A 26,876-nucleotide genomic window follows, 5' to 3' on the forward strand; every position below is an offset into this window, starting at 1 on the left:
ATCGTTTTTTTCCAACCAGTTTGTAAAATAAATTACTTGAAAAAAATGCGACTTATACTCCAGTGCGACTTATGTATGGTTTTTTTCCTTTTCATAATGCATTTTTTGGCCCCTGCGACTTATACTCCGGTGCGACTTATAGTCCGAAAAATACGGTAGTTATATAGTGATTTCCTACCTTCTTAGAAGGCCCAAAGTGCTTTATAGTCACAGTTTTATAAACCTACACAAACACACATTCACACACTACCATACAATGGCGCCAACCTATAACCACTAGGAGCAATGTTGGGGTTAGGGTTAGTCTTTTAGGGGTTAGATGGAATAGCATTATTTAGATGAAAAGTGATCAGAAATGTTTCAATCAGATAGAAATAAATAAAGCACTTTACTAACAATAAAAAACTATGCGTTCTACCTGTCCAAGAGATCTGAGAAGTCAAACTTCCTGAGGCAGTTCACTTTCCACAAACGCATCTTTGTAAGGGACACACACTCAGAGCTTCATATGTCATGTTTGTTTCCTCTTGATGAGTTTGGAGCAGAAGTGGCCCTGCTAGAAGGTGACTTCCCTTGTGAGGAAATGGAATTTAATGCACTCTGTATACAAGACTATGCCTTTGTGTTTATGTGAAAATAGGTTATTTGCAGTTAAATGCTTTAGGGAAAACTATTATATGACAAAGTTATCTCTACAGATATGGTGTCAGATGCTGGTGAGTTAGGAGTTGGCTGATGGCGGTTTAACTTTTTCCCCAAAGCTGTTTCTTTGCAGAACTCACACAATAAGTGAACAATGTCACGCACACAAACTGACCAAACACATTATCATCTGTGTGTGAAACCCTTTTTGTATACAGTCTACAGATGCAGATTAACTATTAACTGGTATGCAATATCTTCATGCTTTACATCTAATTTATTGCACTCATCATACATAACTTCTTCTGATTACATATTGTTTTATTGGTATAATTCGCACTGATATTTCCAGACCTCCACATACTGTAATATACTTTTCTGAATGCATGTTGTTGAAATGTATTACTTCATATATTTTGTTTATATTTGCAAAGCACTTATTTGTTGTTTTGAAAACACTGAAAACACACTTCTGGTTAGATGACAATTATTCCATTGCCTTGTACCAACAAGTGCAGCGACAATAAACAATAATCTAATTTAAACTTATATTGTCACATTAGAAACAGGATGTTATTTAAAAAGAACACAAATGGGATAAGACAGAAAAGCTAAATAATCCTTATTAATGTTTTATTTTCCCTATAATTCTCGTGTCCTCACAGATGGTGCACTACAAATATTATGACTTTTGTTTAGGTGCAGAAAATGATTATACATTCATGTGTTGTTGAAAGATTTGTTGTTTTCTGATGTTATGTGTGTTAATCAAGTCCAAAGGTTGTGTTTCTGATCATTCCAACACCACATGAATGCCGCATTTCTCTAAGTTTGCATTTTTTTCTGAGAGACATCAACCCATTGGTGCAATTAGCACTAAAATTAGAACAACAGGGAACCGTTTTGTTGCTGTCCTTTTATAAAAATATATACATATTTGTATATGTTTTCAACCCAAATCAAAGAATTATTTCATCCTGGTTCTATGTCATTTCTTTGTTTTGTTAAAGTGGATTACCAAAAAAAAAAAAAAAAAAAACACGCATTTGCTCCTGGTCCAGTAATGCTGTCAAATTTTAGAACCCTTTGTTGTCCACAAAATCCAAAATAGAAAATAAAAGTCCACATCCCACATTCAGAGGGTTTAAGATTGGTGTCAGTGACGGCTTATCAGAACTAAGCCTCTTTTTCACTTCATATTTTGTAATTTATCAAGGCTAATGAGTTTTAGCTACAATCTAAAAATGTTATTAGTTTAGTATCAGAAAGTACAGAAAAAAAACAATTCGTCAATTGACACAAAAACATTTGAAGAGCATTATTTGTTCACTCACCATAGGAAGAACTTTCATACTGTTTGCCGAGTATGAAAGGAATGAGTTCAAGTCAAAGTTAGGGCAGTTTTTGAAACTGGAGATAAGCGTCCTGCTGCCAACTGCCTTTAGGGAGATCTCTGCTTGAACTCAGTATTTGACACCTTTGACTGTTCGTATACCTTTTCAACCCCGTGGATCAGAGTAAAATTATCACTTTAATATGGAGGGAACCCTGAGTAACCTCTTGATAATCGTACAGCACGAGAAAAGATTCAAGGAAGAGACGTCTGCTCTTGGATAATGGTTTATCAACATCTACAGGTTTTTAAAAAGCAGCTTAAATATATTTTTTTGCTATTTGGCCTATTACTTCCAAATCCAAAGTAAGCATGGAATGTTTTTCAGAGAAGTGATTCATGCATTGAGGTAGGAAAAAGCAGATAATGGGAAAATGTAAGACTTTGTGGGATTTTTTTTCTTCTTGAACTCAACAATTGAAGCCCTTGTTTGTGTCTTATCTTCCTTTATATGAATTTTTCCCTGAATTCTTAAAAGAGTATGTGCAACTACACAGACCTACAGCTAACTGCTAACTAGTAAAAAAAAAAAAAAACATTTAGGCTGATATCAGACGACTTTTTAAAGGTCACAAAAACTTGCAGTTGCCTCGGAAACAATGAGGAATACCAGGCTCCTTTTGGAGGCAGAGCAGGTCAGGGAACTTTGGTAGCCAATTTTGTTGAAGGGAATTAACTCATATTTTCAGCTGTAGACTTCTATCAATTTGAACAAAATTGGGCTTTATTATGAATGCAATCCATAGTCATAAAACAATGCGTCTTTCTAAATGTTTTCCTCATTTTTTGGTAAATATCTGCTACCTTAACCTGTTACCTAAAGCCCATAAGATAACCTAGATTCATATGTGCGAGCTTCAGAGACGTCTGACCCATTCATTGCAAGATGACTATGCAATTTACAAAATTACAAGCTAGCTGAAACCCTGCCCTAAAGAAGCCCCAGACTCTGCCTGAATTATTAATCAGCTATTGATGAAGGCCTGATAAATGCACCCAGATCACCATCCCACTGGCATTCTTGTCTCCCGCGCTGCGCCACCTCTGCTGCATTGTCTGTGCTAAACGCATAAGGCGAGGGCTGTAATACGTAACAGAAAAAAAAATGTAAAAGTTCCAAAAGTGTATCATTTTACAGATCTCCACAGTGCTGCTATTTTTGCAAGCCAGAAAGTTAAAAAAGCACTTTGCCAAGTGAACTAATTGCAGTGTACCCGTCAACAATCTTCCTCTGTTCTGTTGGCCAGACACCAAAACTGTCTAATATGCTCACACAGGGGGAATCAACATGCTAATCTTATGGAGGCATAAAAACATCCAGAAAGAATTACTGGCACAATTATGATTACTTATCTGCCTGAGGTACAGATATAAAACCCATCGAGCTTTGAGCGGCAGAAGAGTTAAGTATTAGAAAGAAAGGAAAACATTTTTTTTATACTGTGTAGATAATCTTCACAGCCATAAACCAATTATAATGGATATGTTAAGTTAGTAGTATTTAGTAGGGCATCAGCAAACACTCTGACTGTTCTGTTTAACTGGCAGCTGCAGAGCACTCAATAAATTGCACATTTAACGAAAGGAAAAGGTGATGAATTGAAAAATGTTTAGCCCTTTCAATGTATTATTAATGCAGTCTTTCCCTCAAATCGGCCGCAGATGAATAATTAAAATTAATCTCATTATGGGAGTTTTCATTATAGGATAATTTAATTACATGAAAGCCCTAGGACCTCTGAGGGCCCTGAGCTACTATAGGGCCCCGTGGTCTACTCCTCTAATGAGTCGAGGACAGGAGAGTGCACTGGCAATGCACTGGAGCCCATACATTATTTAATGCATTCCATTAGGAACGGACAGATCAATGATAAATTGTCGTTTCGTCAATGCGTTGAATGCATCTTAAAGTCCAGCGCAGAACAAAAAAACGACATGCAGCATGTGGATGTCCGTCGTCCACTGCTGCAGGGAGTTAAACCATCTACATTGCTTCCAAATATTGAAATGCAAAACCTAAAAAATATGCCTATGCACTCTATGAAAATGAAAGTATAGAAACCAGGAGGCTCTGAGAAGAGGAGAAAACATCAGGCCGTCAAGTCTGCCTACACTGCAGTTCAGGTCCAACGTGCTACAGAGCGAATGGTACAAGGTGTACACCTGACACCAAATAATAAATGATATCAGAGGCAAATGGGAGCCATTAAAGACCTTCTTAGTGAGAGAGAGGAAGGGGTGAAGAGGAAGAGGGTTTCTAAGGTTTGTCTTGTCTCCAGGAGCACTTAGGCACTCTAATTATTACATCGCAGTAAAGAGCTGCTCATCTACTTCACAAGTTAAACAGTTTTTCTGCCAGACACACATGGGCCGCTCTGCTGTCAATCAGGCAGTGAAATAAAGACTATTAGACAGGTAATGTGATTACTTTTAATTGTATGTTCTCAGTTATGTCTGTGATTAGAAAATTACTTTTAGGATAGGAGAATACTAACTGAATGAGTGACTTTTAACATTTATTTTAAAAATAAGGTGAATCAAAAATTGCAAATAAATTCACAGGAACATATTGAAAGGAGTATTCATTGGGAATCGTTTTTTATTGATTCATTGTGTTAACAAGACCATATTTTTGCTTTTTGAGGTACAAATTTTAAAATAGAAAGCATTGCAAAAGTCAGTGAAAGTGGGGAAAAGAACGAACAAAAAATCGAATATATTTATTTCACATTATGCAGAGAAATGATGGCATGTTGACATGGAAAACAACAACAAAATCAATAAGTTATGAAAAAGACTAGTTTTCAGCAATCTTGTTAAAGCTGCTTGTTGATTTCTGATGAGGTGATTTTTTTATTGCTTGATGTCCTTTTTTCTTTAGAGGATGTGCAATTTTCTGAAAATCATTAACCATATATGTAAAGAACTTTTCAAAATGTGAATCCATGTTCAGAATATTTGAATAATTATCTTTAAAAAAAGTTTCAGTCATGACAAGTGTCTTAAAGTCCCACTCCAATCATTTTCAAAGCATTCTCAGTGGTCCTTTAATCATGATGATGCAGTTTTTGAACAAAATTTAAAAAAAACTGTGTTGTTTTCTAAGACATAGTTTCATAGCAGTAATTCATTAAAAAAAAATCATCTTTAAGTTGGGGGCTGGACTGTTGGGCCAGAGTAAGCCTCCCCCTATTTCCCATCATCTATCCGTTTACAGACTTTCCTGCTAGCTTACAGCCCCTCACAACCCTAACATTACTGGTGCAAGAAAATTGACAAGCATTATTGGAGCTATCCAGTTTACAAATGCGAGCCAGATACCACTCAGACAAGAAAAACAAAAACATACATGGATCTATTTCTCTGCAAGTAAAGAATGAAGCAGAGCAGGGAGCTTGTCGCCTGCCAATTGTAGCTTTACTAGCTACAATTCTGCTGCTTCAGGCTTTTTCAAACAGCATTTTTCCACTTATTCCTGACTCACAACAATTTGAATAAAGAAATACTCTGAAATGCAATTTTAAGCTATTTTTTTGCATTTGTTCTCCATTGTGATCCCACAAAAACATACTTAAAACACACAGCTTACTTTAAACACAACATTAGCTAATATTATCTTTCATATCAGGCATTGGAGCACAGTTTGGGTTTAAACTGATAGTGGGAAGGAGTCACAACCAAGACACTTTGCTTAAATTTATGCAGTAAATAAAGTGGAGTAAAAATTGAAAAGACATTTTAATTCCTATTGACATGGCTCTAAGAATTTCCACATTTAAGACAGCACATGGGTGATAGAAATCTCCATTATACATCTAAAAGAAGCTCCTCTGGGATCATCTTTACCGTCAATGCCACGTTCAGGAAGTTATAGCTCGATGGTTTTCATTTTGTCACGCTACTCTGGTCACAGCGTGTCCAGAATCTATGATAAATCATCACGTTTTCTTCTAAAAAATAGCTAATATGGTCAAGTTAGGTTTGTAAAATATTATATGATCCTTACCTTCTGCTCCCCAGATTGTCTATCTAAAAAAATAGATTGGTCTAACACAACTAAACGTGTTATTATTGCCCTATATCATTCAATTAAAAACAAATATTTTCATTTTTTCTAAATCACTGTGTTATTAGTCAGGCCTGACTGTCAATGTTATATTTATATAAATTAAATGACTGCAAATCTTATTCTTTTGTCATAGCAGCAAGCGTATGTATATGCACATCAGGCCTGCATTTCAAAGAGGAAATCTTTAACATAAACATTATCATTTTGTGAAAACATCTGAGTAATTAGTTTAGGGCATAATAAGCTGGAGTAGGCACACAATGAAAGAAAGCATTCTGGCTTTAAAATGAATAAAAATTGATTGTGTCCCAATAAAAAACGAATTGGCTGAGTGTTAACTGAATTCCACATAAACGTCTGTAGCAGTCCCTGGCCGCTTTATTGTGTGCTAATGCAATAGAGAACACTTAGCAATAAATGCTCCTCTCTGATGAGCTCACAGAGGCTTTCCAAGATGGCCTGATGAAATTGTAAAAATTAGATTCCAGCTAGCTGCTAATGACTCCTAAAACAAAGGAAAATCTCCAAATGGGATTAGCCTGCCCTCTTCTTCTCTAAATACATCATATGTAAATTACTGTCATTTGGAAAAATATGCTTGCCTGGAAGGTAAAGCTTTCATTAGGGATCTCAGTAGATTTGGGTCTCCAAGAAGAACTCCTCCAGGACTTTTTAAAAGTTTGAACACTGAAAGAAGCAAAAGCAAATAAGACACAAACCTAAAGATTTTTTTTTTTACATAAATCATCTTAAGTCAAATTGGAAACACTGCAGCTGAGGGCTGTGTAAAATTACATTGCTGATCCATCTTTATATTTAATTTAAAATCCACAAAAAGCACATTCACTTAGCTACGTCTTTAATAAATCACTTCATTGATGAATAGGAGCTAATATAGTATCTGAGAGAAAGTTACTTAATACCACTGATTAAAAGGCTGAACATTTGATACATTCTAGTGGCCATTTCCACTGTAGTGTCCATCTTTATTAGCAGCTTATAACACTGAGTAACCACATTTTTATTTATATTTCATGTCCTTTCTTTTTTCAAGTTAACACACAGGTTTTAAATGTCAGGATTGGTTCCTCATTAGGCTATCACATTTGGTAAGCGTAAGCAAAGACAAAATTGACAATAAATTTAAATTGCAGAAGTCGCATAAAAAGAAATGTGACCTCCCTACTATTTGATAAACTATAGAAAGGTGAAAAGTTGCAACAAGAGTAAACAAAATTGCAGTTTTTAAAGATGCACGCCAATGAAAATCGTGTTTTTAACATGGCGTCGTACCATTATTCTGATGGATGGAGGACATAGATGGAGAAAATTCAGATTAAAACTGAGTTTGAGTATTTATTTATTCAACTAAATAAAATGACCAAAGAAATTGTTATTAAATTTAAAATCTGCACATTCTGTGTAATATAGCAAAATTTTGATATCAACACACATCTAAGTATTCCTCCTCATCTAATGAAATACCATCTTAAACGCTCGGATCTGTCACTTAGGGAGTTCATAAGTAAACAACAAAAACCGAAAGAGTCAAAAAGTTTATACAGCATTAGATGGTTATTTGTTCTTCCAGGGGAGTGTCTTGTTTACTTTTCATTGGAGTGTGAAATAAAACGTAGCCGCTCCAGTTTCTTACCTGAAAATCTTCTGAGTGTTTTGTTGTTAGCAGGTTCACACAGTTGAAGACATTCTTTAAATATAGACTCAAAGAGGCCCCTTAATGAAAATAATTAGTTGTGTGTCCATAAAACTACAAATAAACTGTTTCTTATTAACAAATAAGGAATCCCAGCACTTTCTGTGCAAAAGAAATCAATATTAACTCTTGAAATCTTTTTTCGCAACAATCCCAATCAAACCAGAGGCATATAAAAAGTCAAAAAAAGTCACAAAAAAAACATAAGTGCAGAGGCACTTATGGTTGTGGACAAATTATGCTTTTTTTCCCTAAAAACAAAAGAGATCAATGGGAATTGTTCTTGTACGCCATTAACCTGTGAGCAACTAATTGTTATTGGGAACGCGATTCCCGGCAGATATCTGTTAGACATATGTCTACTGGTAATGAGTGATATTCCGAGTCTGCATGGCAGTGAAGCTGGAGTGTTTTTTGACGGTCACACTTGTGGCAACAGCTTGGCTGCAGCTGTGGGGAATTTCCAGCGTCTATAAGCACCTACGCATTAATGGACGTACAAAAATCCACGTTTAATCAAACGTCAGCAGAAATCCTTTATTCTCTTTCTATCTGCAGCACTAATTTAATAAACAACAGACATAATTATGACAGAAACAACATTAAAAACAAAGCATTTTCTAAATATTACAGTATTTCCACTTGATACTCATATGTAGTTCTTTTTAATGTGATTTTTCGGAGTTTATTTGAACATCCACTTCTGCACTGTGGATATGAGACTCCATTCAAAATATTAACGGATCACAGTGTTCCTGAAAGGGTTAAAAAGCAGATTATAGTAATTGAAAGTCCATACTGTGACAGAAATAACTGCTCTCATACTGCTAGACCCACTGGTGCCTTCTGCTGTCTGTTGGCAAGAACTAAATATATTTTATGCATTCTGAATGGCATTCCCCTCTAACCCATATGTGTCAGTAGTTAACAGTGCAAAAGAATAAATAACTTTCAACGTGAGGTCTTGATACGTTTAAAATTATAGTTTTCTGAAATGTTAAAGTGTAATGTTATTTATTTAAGTGTCTATTTGAATAAATAATAAGTCAAATAATCTTAGAAATACATGCTGTGGGAAGAATAATCCTTCTGGCAGAGGAACAGGCCCTAATTTTTAAGAATCATAATAGCAAGCCAGAATTATGTCACTCTGGCCACCTGTTCCCTGAAAAACCTCGCCGGCTTTAAGGAGTTCCGGCACGCATCCAAGTTGTGAACTTCTGAACTACAGTGCCTACTTTCTCATCGGCGCAGAGGGCAGCCGTGTGTAGCAACAGCCACTCTAATTTCGTGGTGGCAGAAGAAAGCCTTACATAAGTGATGTGCTGTTCTGTGGCTGTCACTCAACTTGCTTCTGGTGGGCAAACAAATACGTCAGGTTGATGCTGCTTCGTGTCACTGAAAAGCGGATGTCAAAAAAAGGTATTAAACTTTCTTTTAGCAGCTAGTAAATGTGTGGACCTGTTTTTGATGCGCCATAAAAATTCATTATTTTCTTGGGCGTTTAATCAATTAAAGACCCACTCCAATAAAAATTGGGCTTTTAACATGTTCTTGTGGCATTTTTCTGAAAATGGAGGATGTACATAAAGCAGATTAAACTACTAAACTGTATTTCTGAGTATTTTTAATCCAAATCGATGTGAATAAGAGCAGACAAAAAAAATAAAGTTTGAGAAAGAGCCTATTTGTGATGTAGAAATACGCTGGACATGCCTGCTCTGCAACGGGGAGGGGAAGGGGGGTGGCGTTGCTCTGTGCCAACTCACAACTCAGAGGTGAATTTCTAACTGACTAATGCCTCTCTACAGAAACTGTGTTCTGGAAAACAACACAGATTTTTAAATTTTAGCTAAAAACTGCATAATAAAAGACCACTGGGAACACTTTTAAAATAGATCAAAAGATTATCAGTGTGGGTCTTTACTCTGTCAGTGCAATACAAGATGATCAGTAATAGCAGCTGGGGTTATTTTTTCCATATTTAAAGCAAAAATGTCTTCCTGCTCAAAACTGTGCAGCTTTAAAGCAGTTTTTTTGCACAGACCACACACATCGGTTAGAGCCGGTTTCTGCTGAACGACTGAAGTTTGAGCCAATTAGAGTCTTTCACATTAAAACGGTTTCTTTATTTTTTCTGAAGCTGTGTGTCAATGTGGTACACATAACCATCAATTTATATGTTTATCAAGAAATGAACTTAAAATCCGAAGTGAAATAACAGGAAATGATTTCTCAGAACTGTGAGACACAACCATAAACTTTTAGGCAGAAGTGGGTCCAATAGTAGAAGATATTCCAAACAAATAAAAATCAATGCATTTGAAGTACAGATCAGCAGAATTAAGACAAACGGCGTTATCTCAGGGTTCCCAGCAACTTCACATACAAACCGCTGATGTTCAGGTCTGAACAGAGATGCAGAAGGGGGCAGTGTTCATCACTATCACACAAAGGACGCTCCGATGCTTCTTTAATCATTCTATTTATCTTTAAAAAGATGTTTTCGACTAGTGCTAAAATGTGCATGCTCCAGCTGTTGATGATAGTTTACAACAAAGATTTATTGACTATTCAGCAATAATGGAGCATGCTTGTTATTTCAGAAACTGTCCGTCCTGCAACAGCAATACTCCGCTCCATTTGCTCCGCGCATTAAGGTGTCTGTTACGTGTTGAACAAGCTATTTTTCTTCAGCTCTGCCTTTTTGACTCTGGTGACATAATGCTGGAGGAAGCCGCTGCCACACAGAGGAACTTTCTCCGCTCGTACTTTTATGCTCCTCTCTGAGAACAGCAGCTTTTCACACCAACTTCAGCAGGAAGAGGCAGTAAAATGAAATGGCCAAGACCTACAGTATTTCATAATTAATAGGCAGCGGTGAGAGTAGAGCAGTCCAGGCTGACGTAAAAAGATCAACAACACATAAGGGTGATCATTCATCCTCTCCAAAGTTACGAACAAGAAAGGCCGACTGCCTTATGTTCTGCATTTGGCAATAACAAAATCAAAACCTCTTTGAAACGTGTCTCGCTTTTTATAATCTTTAATTGCTCGGCTTTATTTGGAAGTCCAACAGAGCTGCCGCTCCCCTTCCCTATCCAGTTTAATTTGTTACTAAGGTGGTCCCAAGCTCATACAAGGTCAGCACCTGCGAGGAGTACTGTAAATAACTTGGTGGGCTTAATTGCCCATGTCCGCTGTGTTACTATAAACTACTAGCGCTGTGCTAACTCTATTGTCAGGTACTTAATCAAAGCCACTGGATTTATTTCTCACTGCTAACTCTGGGGACACCCTCAAGCAGGTCTGAGTAATTGGAGCTTTTTTTGCATCTAAAATTAGCCAACTATTCTTAGTGAGAGTTTAAAAATAATAATAATGATGATTTCAACCATAACCATATGAGGTCTCAATTTAAGGAACATCCGCCCCCAGTATTTCTCAGAATTACTTTACCTGTGGGATTGTAGTGCAGTTGTGCTAACAGAGTGATGCTACATTCACACCGTGGTCAAGCTACTACTATGAGGGTGGTAGCTTGACCACGTAGTAGCTGGAAATTGTCAAGCTACTACGTGTCAGGACCCTCCTCTGGCCACTAGAGGGACCCCTCTCCTGAGTACTAACCATCTTCAGCGCCTTCCTCACTACAACTCCCATCAGCCACCGCTTCAGTCTTCTCCCTGCACAGCTGATCATCATCATCCTCATCAGAACCACCAGCCTTCATACTCACTTATCCTCAGTTATCCTCAACGTCAGTGTGAAGTCTTGATTGTGTTTACCCATCAGTCTGAGCAGTTGTTCCTTGTTTGATTCTCTGTGTTTTTAACCCAAGCCTGTTCACTCACTTATCTGCCTCGACTGTGTTTTGGACCTTTGGCTACCTTTCGTCTTGCCCTTGCTCTGTCCTATTAAACCGTTTGCACATGGATCCTAATGTCTCAGCCTCTTCGTCACACCATGTCCAATGAAAAGTCTTACTAAATGCACAGTTTGGGCTTTCCAGTTCAAAACTCTTGCATTCACGTGTTGCTAGGCAAGTTTTTAAGTCAAAACGTGCGACCACTGAACACGCGCTAAAAGTTGAACTTTGACCAATCAGGGATTGGGATTTGCTAGTGATGTATGGGTATCATGCCTTTTCATCCAAGGAAGTGACAACCATTTCAAAATTGATTGTGGAGGAGAAATTAATATTTACAGTTTGTGCCCAGTTGGAATAAAATGAGACCAAGTCTGAATCTGAATTCCCCTCCTATCCCTTTTGGCTTCTTCCTATCCCTACATTTATCAGTCCAAGCAGAGATACAAATAGTGTCTTCAAATTTAGACATTACTAGTGCTTTGTGATGGTATCAATAGATAAAAAATAAAAACACTTTTGGACATCACTACTGCTTTAAATGCCCCTACAATTGGAGCAATAGGGAGTAGCCAGAGGGATAGGGAAGCAATTCAGATTTAGACCAGAAAAAAAAAACACTTTGACATTTCATACCAAACCTCTTCCAACTGTGAGTACATGCTTTTGGATCGAGTAGCGACAGTCCAGTTGGAACGCTAAAGGCGCGTTCAGTATATTCTTGATTGCATGTTCCTAGCATTACACTTCAGGTCTTAAACCACACGTAGTTTTTATGTTTCTTACCTCACAGATATGCAGCAGCAGAAGGTGTTGGTGATACCTCAAAGATTCTGGATTCACCTAGAGCAGAATATGAAAAACAAAAACAATTTCTACAAGTTTTGAGAAAGAATTTGGCACATTTGCAGCAAAATTTTGTCCTGCAAACTTTCATTTTAGATAGAAGTGCAGAAAAAGAAGTAACTTGAGAAATGATACTGTCTGTCTGTACGATAAATGGAGTCATTTGCCAGCAGATCCATTTACCCAATTTCTAAAAGTCAGATCGGGACACAACTGCAGCACAAAAAAAACACCTACAAAAGTATTTCAATATTTCTTCTCCTCTCTGAATTTCTTTCAGAGTAAAAGTCCTTTTTTAGCAGATCTTGTTTTTCGATTCTGATTTAAGCAAAGCGGTGGAGGCGGCGTGGGCACTGTGCAGGCAGAAGGGATGCGGTCCGTGTTGGGATGTCAGAGGCATAATGGGCAGCTGAGTCGTAGGTTATAAAAAGCTGTCATTAGGGATTTCTGTCCTCAGCAGCTCATCACGCAGGACCTGTGAATTATTTATTATGCTGGAAACTCAAGTGGCCCATTACTCATGGCCGCCCAGTTTCCTGCACTTCCTTGGGCTTGTTTAATAAAAGCATACCATTTAGTTGTTGTAATTAAAGTGTTTAAAAGGATCCAGTGTATAAATAGGAATCAATTTTGTTAATGTAACTACTGTGGTGATTTTTATAACTGAGCATATCCAGTGTAACAAATTATATACCAACATTGCACGCATCCTAATGAGAGCATTTATACAGTGTATAATTTAAGTGTTTGGATTATTGTGATGTACCTATTATTTGTTTTGCCCTCAGTCCAAATGACCACATAATTAGCACTGAGAGAGCATTGATGGAGGGGATTTTTTTTTCCCCAATATAGGCGGCAGAGCAGTTTTATAGGAAAAATTTGCAAAAAAAAAAAAAACTCTTTGTAATACATTTTAAATTCTTCAGCCAAATAAGCCTTATTTTCCACCATGTACAAATCAGCTAAAAAGGAAACATCTACTCCTCCAAATCGGTCTCACTTAACTTTCTTCCTCTTGGTTTTTGATAGCAAAGTCAATGCAAATCGGCTCAGGCATTTTTCCTCACTTTGTTTTGTTCTCAGTACATGAAAATGGTTAAAAATCCCATGGGTCAGTGAAAGCGATCCCTCCATTCCAGTCGCCTGCTCTAAGTCAGCCAAAACATTCTAGACTTCAAAAGATGCCTGTGCCTACCAGGGCCATTTCAGTGTCCCAACCTCCGAGGCCCAGAAGGACTTGGTTATTTGGATAAATTAATTTCTGGAGTCTGCCTGAGTTGCAAAAACAACCTCCTGCCTGACAGCAAATTAGTCTAACTACAGAAAAAAAGAAAAGATTTAAATATATCAAGTTAAAGTAAAAAAACATGGGCTTTGTTTTGAAGAAAAACTTACAGACGACAGAAAAACATTTTCGCCTTATACGATTATGAAAATGTTAACATATTAAAACCCATAAAGCTTTCTGTGGGCAGGTGAAGAGCTTCAACATCAGCACACAGGCTGTAAAACACACACCTGGGAGGCTCCATACCATAAAGCCAGCTTATGTAAAAGTTTAACAACTGTCAGCGGAACCCAAAGAAAAGGACATAAAGCTGAGATTTCTTGAAGACTCAAATATTTTGAAGAGGAAAAACATAAACCCGAGAACACAGACGGAGAAAATGGGGGAGGCAAACGGTTACAGAGGGAAAATTATGCAAACAGATGAAGACAATCCAGAATTAATGGTCCGCAACATTTTCAGGCACTCAAAGAGCTGTCCAAGGACACCATAGGGGAGACTGCTTGGCCCCCAGTAATTGGAGGAGCATGTAACTTCAAAAGTAAGGAGAATAGTCTCGAGAACCCTCCTCTGAAGTCAGGTCTTAAAGAAAACATCAAGCACATGTAGAGCAGGCTGGAGAATGTGGTACATGTGTGAATGAAAATTGTTCTTTTCATTGCTGCAGACATGATACATCACAGTGTTCCTGCTGTGCAACCACACCTTTCAAACTTAAGGAATTCTCAACTTCTGTCTTTGGGTTTCCTTCTCGACTCACTGACTTAGAAAACTGGACTAGGAAAAGATTTTGCCCCTAAAATAAAGTGTTGATACCATGTTGCTGAATCGCACAAACAGTCCTGTATTTTGACCATGCTTTTATAAAATCGAAGTAAATGAAAAAAAAAAGTTCTATCTTAAAGACCCACTCCAATGAAAATCGTGTTTTTAACATGTTCTTGTGGCACTTACAGCTGCAGGAGAAAATGTGTGAATCCTTTCGATTCAATGGACACACAATTATGTTCATTAAAAACATAAAAACAAATTGTATGATTTAAGCAGGAAATGTTTTTCTGAATCATTGTGATTTGTTGAGATATAAAAAAAAATCACAGGTCAATTTTGTACAGAAATTGAGGTACTCCCATAGGGTTAGCATACTTTCTCTTGCACATATTTTAGTAAAATTAAGCTTAACTTGCATTTTGAGCACTTACTTATTCAAATAATTGTGAATCTGAGGCAGACAAAAAAAATGTTTGAGAAATCTTGTAGTTGTGACATAGAAGCTACAATAGGCGGGACACAAGCTCCCTAGCTCCCCTCCAGTCTAGTGCCACCACTTGAAGGCTACTAGATCCATGTGCATCTTTGCTTCCTAGTCTGAGCTGGCAACTGACTCAAAGCTGTACGGCTGGATAGCTCAGATATTGCAGGATGTAAGGGGCTGTGTGCTAGTGAGAGAGCACGTAACTGGGGGCGGAGCTGCTCTGCACCAAAGGTCCTACCCACAGCTCAGATGCTAAATCTAATGAACTCCAGCCACTCGGCAAGAAACTATGTCAGAAAAAATGGCAGTTTTTTTTTTTATTTTGGCTAAAAATGGCTAAATGGTATAGACAACTGGATACCCTTTTTGGGTTTTTTAACATGTTCTTGTAGCATTTTCCTGATGATGGAGGGGATATATAACAAAAATTAAGCTTAAAATGGCATTTTTCCTTTCTTTATTTCAATTGTTGTGAATTAGAAATATACAAAATATTGCAGTTTTGAGAGAGCATACTGTGATGTAGAAGATACGCTAAGTGGGCCTCAAGCATCCATGCTCCACTCTGCAAGTAGCAGCGGGATTGCTTTGCGTCAATAGTCCCATCCACAACTTAAGAGGTGAATTTCTAATGAACTAGTGCTACTCTGCAGAAACTATATCCCAGAAAATGTCACTTTTTCATAAATGTTGGCTAAAAACAGCACAAAATCTAATTTTAAAGAGGGGATGATGTAGACAGACACACAAAACTTCACCTTTGTGTTCTGTTTCATCGTTCCCCCTGTTATAATTGGAGCAAGACAACGTTTGTGTAACCACAAAGCCCTGAACTTCTGGCATGGCCTCCAATCAGAGGTGAACCAAAACTCGTCCGTAAACCTCATTAACCAGGTGTACAAATTCAGCAGCTTCCTGACCTGACATTTAAACACTGACTGACTGACTGCTGATATTTGACCGCTTTTTCTTTTGGAAGGCGAAGAAAAACATTGAGCCACCATCTTTACGGCTCACGAGGAGCTCTTTCAGTGCCCGGAGACTACAGAGGGTCTGCTGTTGCAGCGGCTGCAATCATGATGGCATATCTTTGACATAACCTACACTTCTGTCTCGATGATGTGCCTCAGCTATACATCATAAAAGTGACTCGGGGCCAGGAGAAAATGAAGACAAACTGTATCATAGTGGAATGGGAAAAGCAGAGGGGAACACAATCATTCCAAGGTCCTTTGGTCTGAGGTAGGAACACCATGCCTGCTGAAGTCAATCCAACATACACCAAGTGAGGAGAAAATGTCCATTTTTAACCTGTTATCCATCACTGTCAAGAGGGGTGTGCTGCAAAAAAGGAAATAATCAAACAAAAATGGACTGCGCTCTAAAGCAGAATGGACGACAAAAAATCTACAACTTAAGGCAGCAAATTATATTTTGATAAATGTTTTCATGCAGCCTGGATTACCTGTTTGTATTTTTTTTCCAATACATGTCACCAGAGTGACACAACAGATGCTACAATGCATAAAAGTAAGATTATTCTTAGTATATGTTTTAAAGTTAAAACGTTTACTCTACAAAACATTTTATTTATTTTTATAATACTTTATTTTATAATAATAATATATACTTTAACATACATATTTATCATGTTTTTATTTTTATAAATAAATAAAAACATGATAAATATGTATGTTAAAGTAAAACAGTCCCTTTTTTTATTATTGTAGATTTGGGGAGATCTGGGTCTGTTTCTTAAAAAAAAAAATCCTTCCGCGGCAGATAATAGAGCCAATATTAATAGGTGACTTGTTGTCCCCGCCCACATGTAAAAAAAAAAAAAAAAAAAGCTTTGTCCCGCTGACTTAACATGAACTTTAACCAATAAATGAGCAGTTATTATAAAAAGGTAAAAATATACCCCCTTCTACACTCATATTAACAAATAAAACGATGCTGTCCCGTTCCTACCTTCCTTGACGCAGCACCGGTGTCCCCAAGTGCAACAAGTCCCCGTGTCCGAAAACCTAAACATCAAAGTCCGAATTAGATCAACTTAAAAAACATGACCACTTATACACGGGAATAAATGAAGTCACAAAAACTTTAGACTTCTAACCGCCGCACTAAAAAGTTATCTTTACGGCGGAGTCGGAAGGTTACACTGAATTAACAAGGAATCCGCATGCACGTGCGGAGGCGCGCGCGCTGGTGTCAGGTATAGCAGCGGCTCTTCTAGTCAATAACAGGTTCTTGCACCCACATGATGTCATAAATGTTTTAAATCTTATTTTTAAAGGATTCTAACAATTTTGAATCAAAAATTTTCTAGGAATCATGATTTATAGAAAATAAAAATCTATTAATGAAACTTAACTGTACAACAGGCTGCAGCACACATTTTCACTGAGAAGATGATTTAGAACGTCACCTATAGGTCTTTTACTGGTTATTAATACAGTTCAGCATTTTTTAAGGAATTTTATGCATATCATGTTTCAGGTTTTCTCTTATTTTAGTCATCATTTGTCACTGGGATTGTCCCTCTTTAAATTTTAATAGCCAAAACAAAAACACTGATCCAAAATAGATGCAAGTTTACTTTTTCTCTTTTATCATAAGCAAGTTTTCTTCTTTAAATCTTGACATTTTTAATTCAAATTTTGTAACTGTCTAATGTGTGTGCACTTTTATTAATAGTGATGTAAAATAGTAAAACTCTGTATGACAAAAATATTAAATCCTCAACCTGTAAAGACTTTATGATGGCAGGAATGTTATTTTTAAAGTAAAAATAAAAAAGATTTATAGTAATTTGACAATTAAATATACTTTCAAGAAGTTTTTGTGAGGAAGTAGAAAATGTGATTTCTTAAATGATCTTGTGTTGTAGAATTCTGACTAACTGGAGGAGCTGATTGGATGGACAGCCTTTAAAGGTCTTCAGCAACACATCAAAAGACAATTCTGATGATTTGTAGCAGCAATTGACTGTTCCCGTAATCTCATTTGGGTTCTGAAAAAGCACTCATCAGAAGGTTCCAGCGTGATCCCTCATTTCAGCCCAACGGCTAACACACCTTTAGATAAAGGGATGCAAGTGGATGGAGAGTGCCACATATCCTTGAGAGCATTTTTTAATTTCTTGGTGCTCCATCTGTTGAAATGATAAAGTGCAGCCATAATGGAGAGCAACAAGATTAAATTAATCAGGTTTGTCCATTACACTGCCACAGGCTCTTCACAGATGATTGCAATTTTCTCTGTCAGGCCCATTATTGTGAGATCTGTTTAGTGGTCTGATGCAATTAAAATGGACTTAATGTAAATTTAACAATACAAATAACACTTCTGTCTGTGTATGTTTAAGACGGGTGCAGCTGGAGGGTCCTGAAGTGCAACGGTAAACACCCTCTGTAGCCATTTTTAACTTCAAACAAACCAGGGTGCTATTTGATTAGTGTGGATTCGGTGATCAATAACTATGTTTCATGTTTTCATGTTCTCGGCGATGTCAGGGGATCCGGTTGCACAGACCACCCTTGTCTGGACATCAGCTGTGAGGAACACAACACCTTCCACGGGCGTATCATGATGCCCATACATCATTCCAACCTGAAAGAGAGGGGTGTTTAATAGAGTCGCTCTGATGAAAGCGCTCAAAATGCGGAGTCTCACGGCTCGCTGAGACAGACATGAGAGAATTTTATTAATTTTTCCTGGAGCTGATCTAATATCACCCTGATTGGTTGCTTCCTCCTGCAGGATCAGGTCACTGCCACGGGACTAGGCCCTGCAGGATGTGTTCTTTACAGGAGGAGTGGCCACAAAGCTCCCACCGCCACTTAAACACAGGAATGGCGGAACTGTCACGCCAAAAATGTCAGATGCTTTTTATTCTCAGCACCTCCATAATGTCTGATTTATGCCACCCAGTAAAAATCTAACAATCCACCAAAGCTTTGTCTTGGTGGGGATATTCTACTGCAGGTTTTGCGTAGATCTATCTGGAGTCGGCCACATCTGTTTCAAGTACTTTCACTGGATTTGAGGCAGCTGAGTTTAAGGTTATTGTGGCTAAATCAGGAATTACCGTGACCAATCAGACAATGCTCTTTATTTCATTAAATGCAGCGTTACATTTTAAAGTCGGGTGTTCCTTATTAGTTTCCTATCAAATTACAAGCTAAATAAAATCATCCACACCTGAAGAAAAGGACATATTTTCTTGATAAAGACAAAAAAAAAAGAGGCCGCCCTTTCCTCTTTTTCTGTACACGCTGGGAAAATCATAATACCTGGAGTGCCAGCCAGGTAACCCGAGGAGCTGCGCACTAGTGTTTGTTGGAGGCACCTCTCACTAGAGTTGCATTCCAGCGGTCCTGGCAGGCCAACAACAAGTCAATCAATCATATTCCGTGCAACAGGAACTCAGTAGGTGTCACACTATCTCTTTTGTTTGCCGCAAAACAACAGGAACACACAAAGGACAAGGATACACAACACATTGCTTTTTCACAGTAAAAAAAAAAAATGTCTGTCTCAGATAAATTCATCCACAAATGTTGACTCAAGTAATTTGTTATACATTGAACTTCACCAGCAAGACCTCATTTGTCACTATTGAAATGTTCAGGTCAAATAAGTCATATAGGATTTATTTATTTAGCTCATTTTTTTCTTTTTTTTTCTCCTCTGGATTTAGAGTTTGTACCCAGCCACTCCAAAAATAATAATTAATTTCCATCAGTGGACATTTATATGTTTAATTTGATAGACATCCAAATATTAAAGGGTGAGTAACAGCCAAATTAGTTTGATTCATTGCTCTGCTCTGTGATCCGGCCTCGAGGTGAAAGCTGTCCAGCTGCCAACTAAAATAGCACTGCAGGTATGTTAAATGTTGGAAAATGCACTTCATTGTGTCCTCTATCAGCAGTTGTGGTTGAGGGAAAAAAGTATGAAGAAGTGGAGTTCTAAATAATGAGCCATCCACTCCAGAAAATGTTTAATGCAAACATACAACCGCTGGTATCAAATACCAAAGCCTGGGTCAAGCGGGACGGCATAAGAAATTTTCAGCAAGAAGTTCTCCAAAACCACTCAATGCAATTATTCTGTAGATTATTTTTAATGTCAAAATAAAAATTCAGCCACTGAATTTAAAACCCCATCTGACCTTGTTTTATTCAGTCATTTGCACAATATATGGAATGTCGTTTTTCACGTTTTAAACTTTTGCCAAAGTTAGCAGTCGACTCCATTTTACCCTGCAGAGCTTTTTTTTCACTGGTGCAAAGAGATATGTTACCTTTTTAAATGATCACCTTACCAGAGTCCTATTTAACCTTCTTCTATAAACAGCTTTTGGAGGGAATAATCTGTTTGAAGGTTAAAAAATGTCATAAGGAAAATCAGAGAGGGGTTACCTTACTGACTCTTCTTGGATATAATATGATTCCACTGATGTGCCATTCGCAACCAACTTCTTTAAACCAACACCATTACAGGTTTGCCTTACATATGTGTGGTTTTTAATACAATAACTGCTAGATTTGCAGGAATAGGGTTCTTGCTGATAAAAACATTATACATATCAGAAATTACAGCAGATGTTTGCGTTAAAAGCATTTACGTGCATATTGTCCCTTACCGAAACCATCATGGCATCTTCTGAGGAGGGTTGTATTTCATGATTATGCTCTAATTTTCTTTTAGCAAGGAAGGATTTGCGCAGAAACCTTTTTTCGAAATATTTAAGACGAGAGGGAAAAGAGTTAAGCCACACCCCTTTTGATGACTTAATCCTAACGCGCTGCTGAGTGCATCTCTATCCTACGTTAGCTAAAAACGTGCCTCTGAGCAATGGGTCGGCGATAGGTGTGGTTGAGTCCTGCAGACAGACGGTGATCATGTGGATTAGGTTGTGTTTATCCGCACGCATCTCTTGGGATTTTCTTTGGCTACAAGCGATAAGATGCTGAGCCAAAGTCCAGCTTTGTATTTTGACAGCAGAGCCAGAAAAACAAAAGTATTTTGCTTTGCCTTAAAAAAAAAAAAAAAAAAAAAAAAAAAAGAGAGGCAAGGGCGAAAGAAAGAGAAGATGTAGAGGAGAGAAACGGTAGTCCCTCAGCCTCTGCCTTACTCAATCCATATGTGAGGCTTACAGGCAGGAAATACCCACAATTCACTGTAATCAGGGTAGGGGCCGCCTACTCTATTGGAAAAGACGTGGTAGAACTGATTGGACACCATTAGAAGAAGCAAGAACTAAATATGTATCGAAAAACTATTTTAAAAGTTACAAACTTTTTAAAAAGTGGGCATTTTTGCAGCTTTTTGATGTGTGGTCGCCCAATTGCTCCAACTTGCTCTCAGTTTAGTTTGAGTCTACACACACATTCCTGAGTTGACCACTTGTGTGAGCACATTGGGTAAAAACCTCCATAAACCCTCCCTGCTGCTCCAGTTCACTGTGGATCCAAACGAGCTTTCTCAGTTGCAGCGCTTCTTCACAAACTAACTCTTCTCTGTGGTACCACACTCAACCACAAGTAAGAGCAGATGATAATGTGCCTCCCTAGGAAGCCAACTGTTGTTTGACAGGCTGGTGGGTTTGCTTCACAATGAGGGAGAGCTTCTGGCATGCAAAACCATAATAATGCTTCCCTCAAACATGCGTGAAAGCTGCAGTTCTGCGTCTGGACCAAAGCGGGCTTCCCCATTTGTACAGAGACTGGGAGAATTATTGTCTTACGGCGCGCCGTGTATGAAATGAAGAGTCTGCGTGTTTACTGATGGCTGGCTTTTGTTTGTCCCTTTCGAGATGCATGCTAGAAAACAAGGGGAACAACAGCTGAAGTGCTTTGGTCAAAGAGAATGAACATCTGCCTTTGATTTTATGTGTGGCCCAATAAAAAGCCATGGCAGTGGTGCAGAATCTGCCTCTTTCTGGATCTGTTTGATCTGCTTTAACACTTTACCTTTTTTTTTTCTTTCTTGCACATGTGATCGAACGGACAAATTCCCCACCCTGCGTTTCGAGATTTCTTGCTTTACTTCTGTCATTTGCATGTCAGTAACTCACGAGCAGCCAAAAAACATCCAAATGCTGCTTGTGAGTAGAAGAGAGCCCTGGAGTAGTTAAATCTTGATTTGTACCCCACAAAACTCTCACAAGTCCCTGGTGTCCTCCGCCCCAGCTCTCCACCTCCCACACAATTCCCAGGTCAACAAAGCTCTCAATATGAGGCGCGTCTGGTCTGCTGTGACAGCATATGGTTATCTACTCAGTGTCCACTGACTTTTGTGTTCTTACTTAAAGTGCTGAAATCGCTCAATCAAAGACGGAGTAACTCTAAAGTAGTACAGAACCATCTCAACTGGGTAAAGCTTCGCTTGTAAGAGCGTGTGTCACACTGACACGGTAAATTAGATTGAACAATTTCACTCTCATTTTCTTTCCCCTGTCTGTGCAATCAGAGGTGCCTGTTTTTAGTAGCCGCACTGTATGCGAGGGAAGAGTAAACACACCGCTGATTACAGCAGAGTTTGAACTGCAGTGGTGTCGCATGAAGTTTTATGAACACTGTCAGTTGCCTTTAAAAAAAAATAAAAAAATATGCTCACCATGGAGATGGTGTTTACGTTAAGAAAACAAGTGCACACTTCGCCGCAGTCCGCAGATGTTTGAGCTGTAAACACGCAGGGAATATTAGCATGATGTCAACTCTGAACTGAGGCAAAGTCTGCAGCCAATTACCACCTCTGCTACTTTGCTTCTTTATTTATAATCCAAAAGATTAACACTTAAAGGTCATTTTACTCCCTCATCGTTAGGTTTGACTGAAATAATATACCGCCTGACGGACCGACGGACAGATGCTGCCCCTTTTGGGTTTCATGGCGACAACGGGGTAGAGGCGTGTGCACGGAGTGATAGCATCTCTGAAAGGCAGCTCCCATGGGTTAATGGGGCGGAGGGGGGTTATCCTATTAGAGCCCCTCCTGTGCTTTACTCCTCTTTCTCCAGGAGAGCAACCATCATTGTCCGAGCGCTCCTGCAAGAGGCTAATGGCCCCATGCTGCTCTTCTCTCTCCTCCTTCGTGTTTGTCTCTTTCCTCTGCTTCCTCATAATTCCCAGGATCAATAATACTCAGCAGGTGTCCTTGCACTTCCCTTTTCAACATGTTACTCCATAAATCACCTCCGTGCTTCTCCTGCAAAGCCAGAAAACCTCTCAAACAAGCTCCGGTCTGAGGGGGGAGAGGTGAGGACAGCTTAACAATCTGTCCCCTGGAATATCTTCTCATCAATTGCTGCTACAAATGATTTTTACTCTTCATTGTTTAAGGAAATAAATAACTTGGTCACATGAAGCTGTCGTCCAACATGTCATGAGATTATGCCTCTCAGGAAAGACATTCCTTCATCCACAAACTTGATAAAAGCCCTTTTTTCTTTATTCCAGATGTTATTCTTTTTCACTTTTAGTCCTGAAATTTGCTCACAACAGCAAAGAAACCAAATCATCCCAACAAAACGCTTAAAAATGAAACATTAGAACCCCCTCCCTAACTGCTGCGGAACTTTGTGCTTTCTTTATCTTCCAAAAATGTAAAGCTTCACATATGTTAAAGAAACTCAAAGGAAGGAAGGAAATATGGAAGTGTGCATCTTTTGTGCTCTGCAAACAGCATTATTTCTACTACCGACAACACAAAGACTTTCAGTAGTGGCCCCTTGTTGGACATCCTTTCCTCCCGTGTCCATCCTCAGGATATGTGAACATTGAAACCCTTGACACTTTTATGTCTTAACCTATACAACTCAATCATATCAGCAAGGGTGCACTTGTAAGGTGTTAGATCAAGGGAAGTGCGCAGAAAACCATAAAACGTAGGCTGATGGAGTACAGTCAGCTGCATGAGGCCGGACTGCCGTTTGCTCCAGAGGTGATCGCAAACTGTACCCTGGGATTTGGAGGACATCAAAGTAGGTATGGAGAAGGTGACTCACCCTCAGTGGGGGGAGGCTGATATATGGTGTGAGGAGAGATGGAGTATGAGGTTCATGGAGGGGCTCCTGTGGAAAAACCTTTTTTGCGCAAACTCATGTTGTACATTGTTTGCCCTGGTGACCCAGAAGCTGAGACAATGGAAATATTTTCTTGTTGGTCAGGACAAGGTCAGGATACTGTAGCCGCAAGAGGCATTTTTTCTGTTGCACAGTTTTGAGCACTTGTTCAAATAGCTTTTCTAGTCAATGGGTGCAGGAGAGGGCTGTGTATTGGCTGACGATATGTATCGTATTGCCATAAATGTATCACGATACGATACATATCTCGATATATCCCTGACTCTTTTTTTTTTTTTTAAATCATGTCTAAAAAAACTTTACCTAAATATTATTACAACTTTCACATCAATAAAATTGTAAAATACAAACTTTTTGACTCTTGTGCCACAAAGGGTTCTAAAATTTAACAGAAGGGCCAATCCATATCATTTTTTAGTAATTCCACCACTTAAGAGAAATAATTTAAATGGAATGTGGACAAAACCTGCTTTGATTTAATATAAATGTATATATTTTAAAACAGAAAATTTGGGAGCTTTTATTTCAAAATTGTTGGTTTGTTTTCATTTTATAGCCAATTGCACATATGGGATAAAAAAAGCAGAAAACCTAGAGAACTGCTGCTTTCACGTGCTATTGGAATTATCGGAAAATAACTGTCCGACTCGGAAAATGCACATGAACGTCGGAAAAATAAGAAATCTTCCAACAATACGTGAGAGCAGAATAACTTTCTGCACCTATAAACAAAGGTCAGTTTATTTGTAGTGTACCATCTTTGAGGAGACACTAGAAAATAAAACATTAAAAACAACTATCAAAATAATTTATTTATGTTTACTTATGAATAATTAATTAAATATCGTCTTAGCAGCATTTTAAATTAATATTGTCAAAGGAAATATTGCGATATTTCACTGAATCGATATTTTCTTACACCCCTAGTTAAAATATATAAATACTTGATGCTACTGTTTGGTATTTTTGCACCAAGAAAGCATTACTTTTGTGGAAGATATGTAAAGGGAATTTCGTTTTCCCGCACCAAACAGAGTAAGTTTGCACCACAAGCATCTGAAACATCAATTTACCTTTTCCCCTTTGCATTAAACTTTGTCCTTTCCAACACAGGCAGACTATTATGCAGCATCTCCATTACGATGAAGAATAGATAAGTGGAGGCTCATGCAAACAATAGCTTTTCTATTGCAAGTGTGGGTAATCGACTTGTGCAGGGAGGCACTGTGTTTTGGCAAATTGCACCAGATTCATCTGGCTGCAGGCATTCCCTTTCACGCTCTCTCCTCGGATTTCCTCCACCCTGCCGCAGAGCAGGGGCCTTATCGTGCTGCCCACTCTCAATAGCCAGGGTGGACGCTAAGATTTCAGATGCTGACCAGCCTCTCTGTGGGGAACAGGTGTCTCCTCTGTCTGCCTGTGGTCGAGGTCCTGTGGTGGAAGCATGGGAAAGGGCAGCCACCGCAGAGGTTCTACCCCAGCGGACAGGTAACAGTGCGCCTTTCAACTCAGCCTGAATTCAGCTAAATTGGCATCCTTTTAGGAAGTCGAGGAAGCAGTTAGGAGTAGAAAATAAAGAGCGGAAATTTGCCCAATGATTCCCAGTTGACTTTAGGAGTATGGTGTTCTCAAAATAAAGAAAGCGATGCATAAATAAGATAAGAAGGGAGAAAAAAAATCTAAATAGGCAAGGATTGCCTTACCTTTGAGGCATTTTGCACAGCAGACCTGCAGAATTTGTACCTGATGGGCTTCATATGTCTGCATGTGGACAGATGCCTGGTAGATATTTGAAAAATGGGTGTCAGTTGTTAAAGACTTCTTGTTTTAAGTCTGCTGATGGACAAGAGGGATTGTGGGTCTTGTGGTGAGCAGGTCATTGTAAAGCAGGATCAAAAGAGCAGCAGTGTCAGCCCTGAAGCATCCAGCCCATCAGGGTGACCTGTGATCAATGGTGCAGGTGTGGAGGAGAGTGGCAGGGCAGGTAAATATCTTGGAGGCTAACCCCCTTGACAAGTCATTAGGCAGACATTTCTCGGGACTTCAGCAGATAAGAGCAGAATAAATGTGAGTCTCACAAGGGCTGAGAGTGAAACTTAACATTAAATCATATTTTTTGTTCTGGGTTGAGTTTTAGGTTGAGAGAGGATTTATAATATTTATACAATGTTTTTGTAAATTTATTTTCATAGTTACCTTGAATTAATTTACATGAGAAAATTGTAAAATTTTGATTTTATATGGAAATTCTTGATTTTTTAAATACAATTTTATTGTTATGCCTGTTTTAACAAGTAATATTTTAATTGTAAATTCTAAATAATGACGGATGCACCTTTTCAGAGTTTAAAATTAGTATAATTCTTGTTTTTATGAACAAATATTGCACTTTTTATCTTGTACTTGCAAATTACGTAATGTTTTTTTTAATGACTGATAAGTGCACTATTGATTAGCAGCAAAAATGCAATGACCTAAGATCCATCCATCCATCCATTCATCCATCCATCCATCCTATTAAGAAAAGTAGCCCTTTTGGATTAAATCCCAGTCTACAGTAAGGATGAAAATAAAAGCTCCAGCTCTATAGCAATATTTTTAGAAATTATTTTCTGGCATTTATTTCATTCTTTCTTTCACTGGACCACTTATATTCAACCAGGACAAAAAAAAAATAAAAATAAAGCACCATATTTCTGCT

General features: G+C 38.2%; 1 protein-coding gene across 11 annotated transcripts in view; it reads right to left on the reverse strand.

Annotated features, from left to right (window-relative positions):
* The window catches only part of eya1 (EYA transcriptional coactivator and phosphatase 1), a 68,840-nt gene extending 51,355 nt beyond the window's left edge, over positions 1 to 17,485 (reverse strand). For 2 of the 11 annotated variants that reach the window (XM_024280267.2, XM_024280266.2), the window contains exons 1-2: positions 17,050 to 17,481; positions 12,473 to 12,529 (exon numbers count right to left, since the gene is read on the reverse strand). The gene's annotated coding sequence lies outside the window, so the exon portion shown is untranslated. Of the gene's footprint in view, positions 1 to 12,472; positions 12,530 to 17,049 lie in introns of all 11 variants that reach the window. The other 9 variants (XM_024280277.2, XM_036217366.1, XM_024280276.2 and 6 more) reach the window with 7 other exon arrangements.
* Positions 17,486 to 26,876: the final 9,391 nt, after the last annotated feature.

This window comes from Oryzias melastigma, linkage group LG20 (assembly GCF_002922805.2).
Source record: "Oryzias melastigma strain HK-1 linkage group LG20, ASM292280v2, whole genome shotgun sequence".
Lineage (NCBI taxonomy): Eukaryota > Metazoa > Chordata > Actinopteri > Beloniformes > Adrianichthyidae > Oryzias > Oryzias melastigma.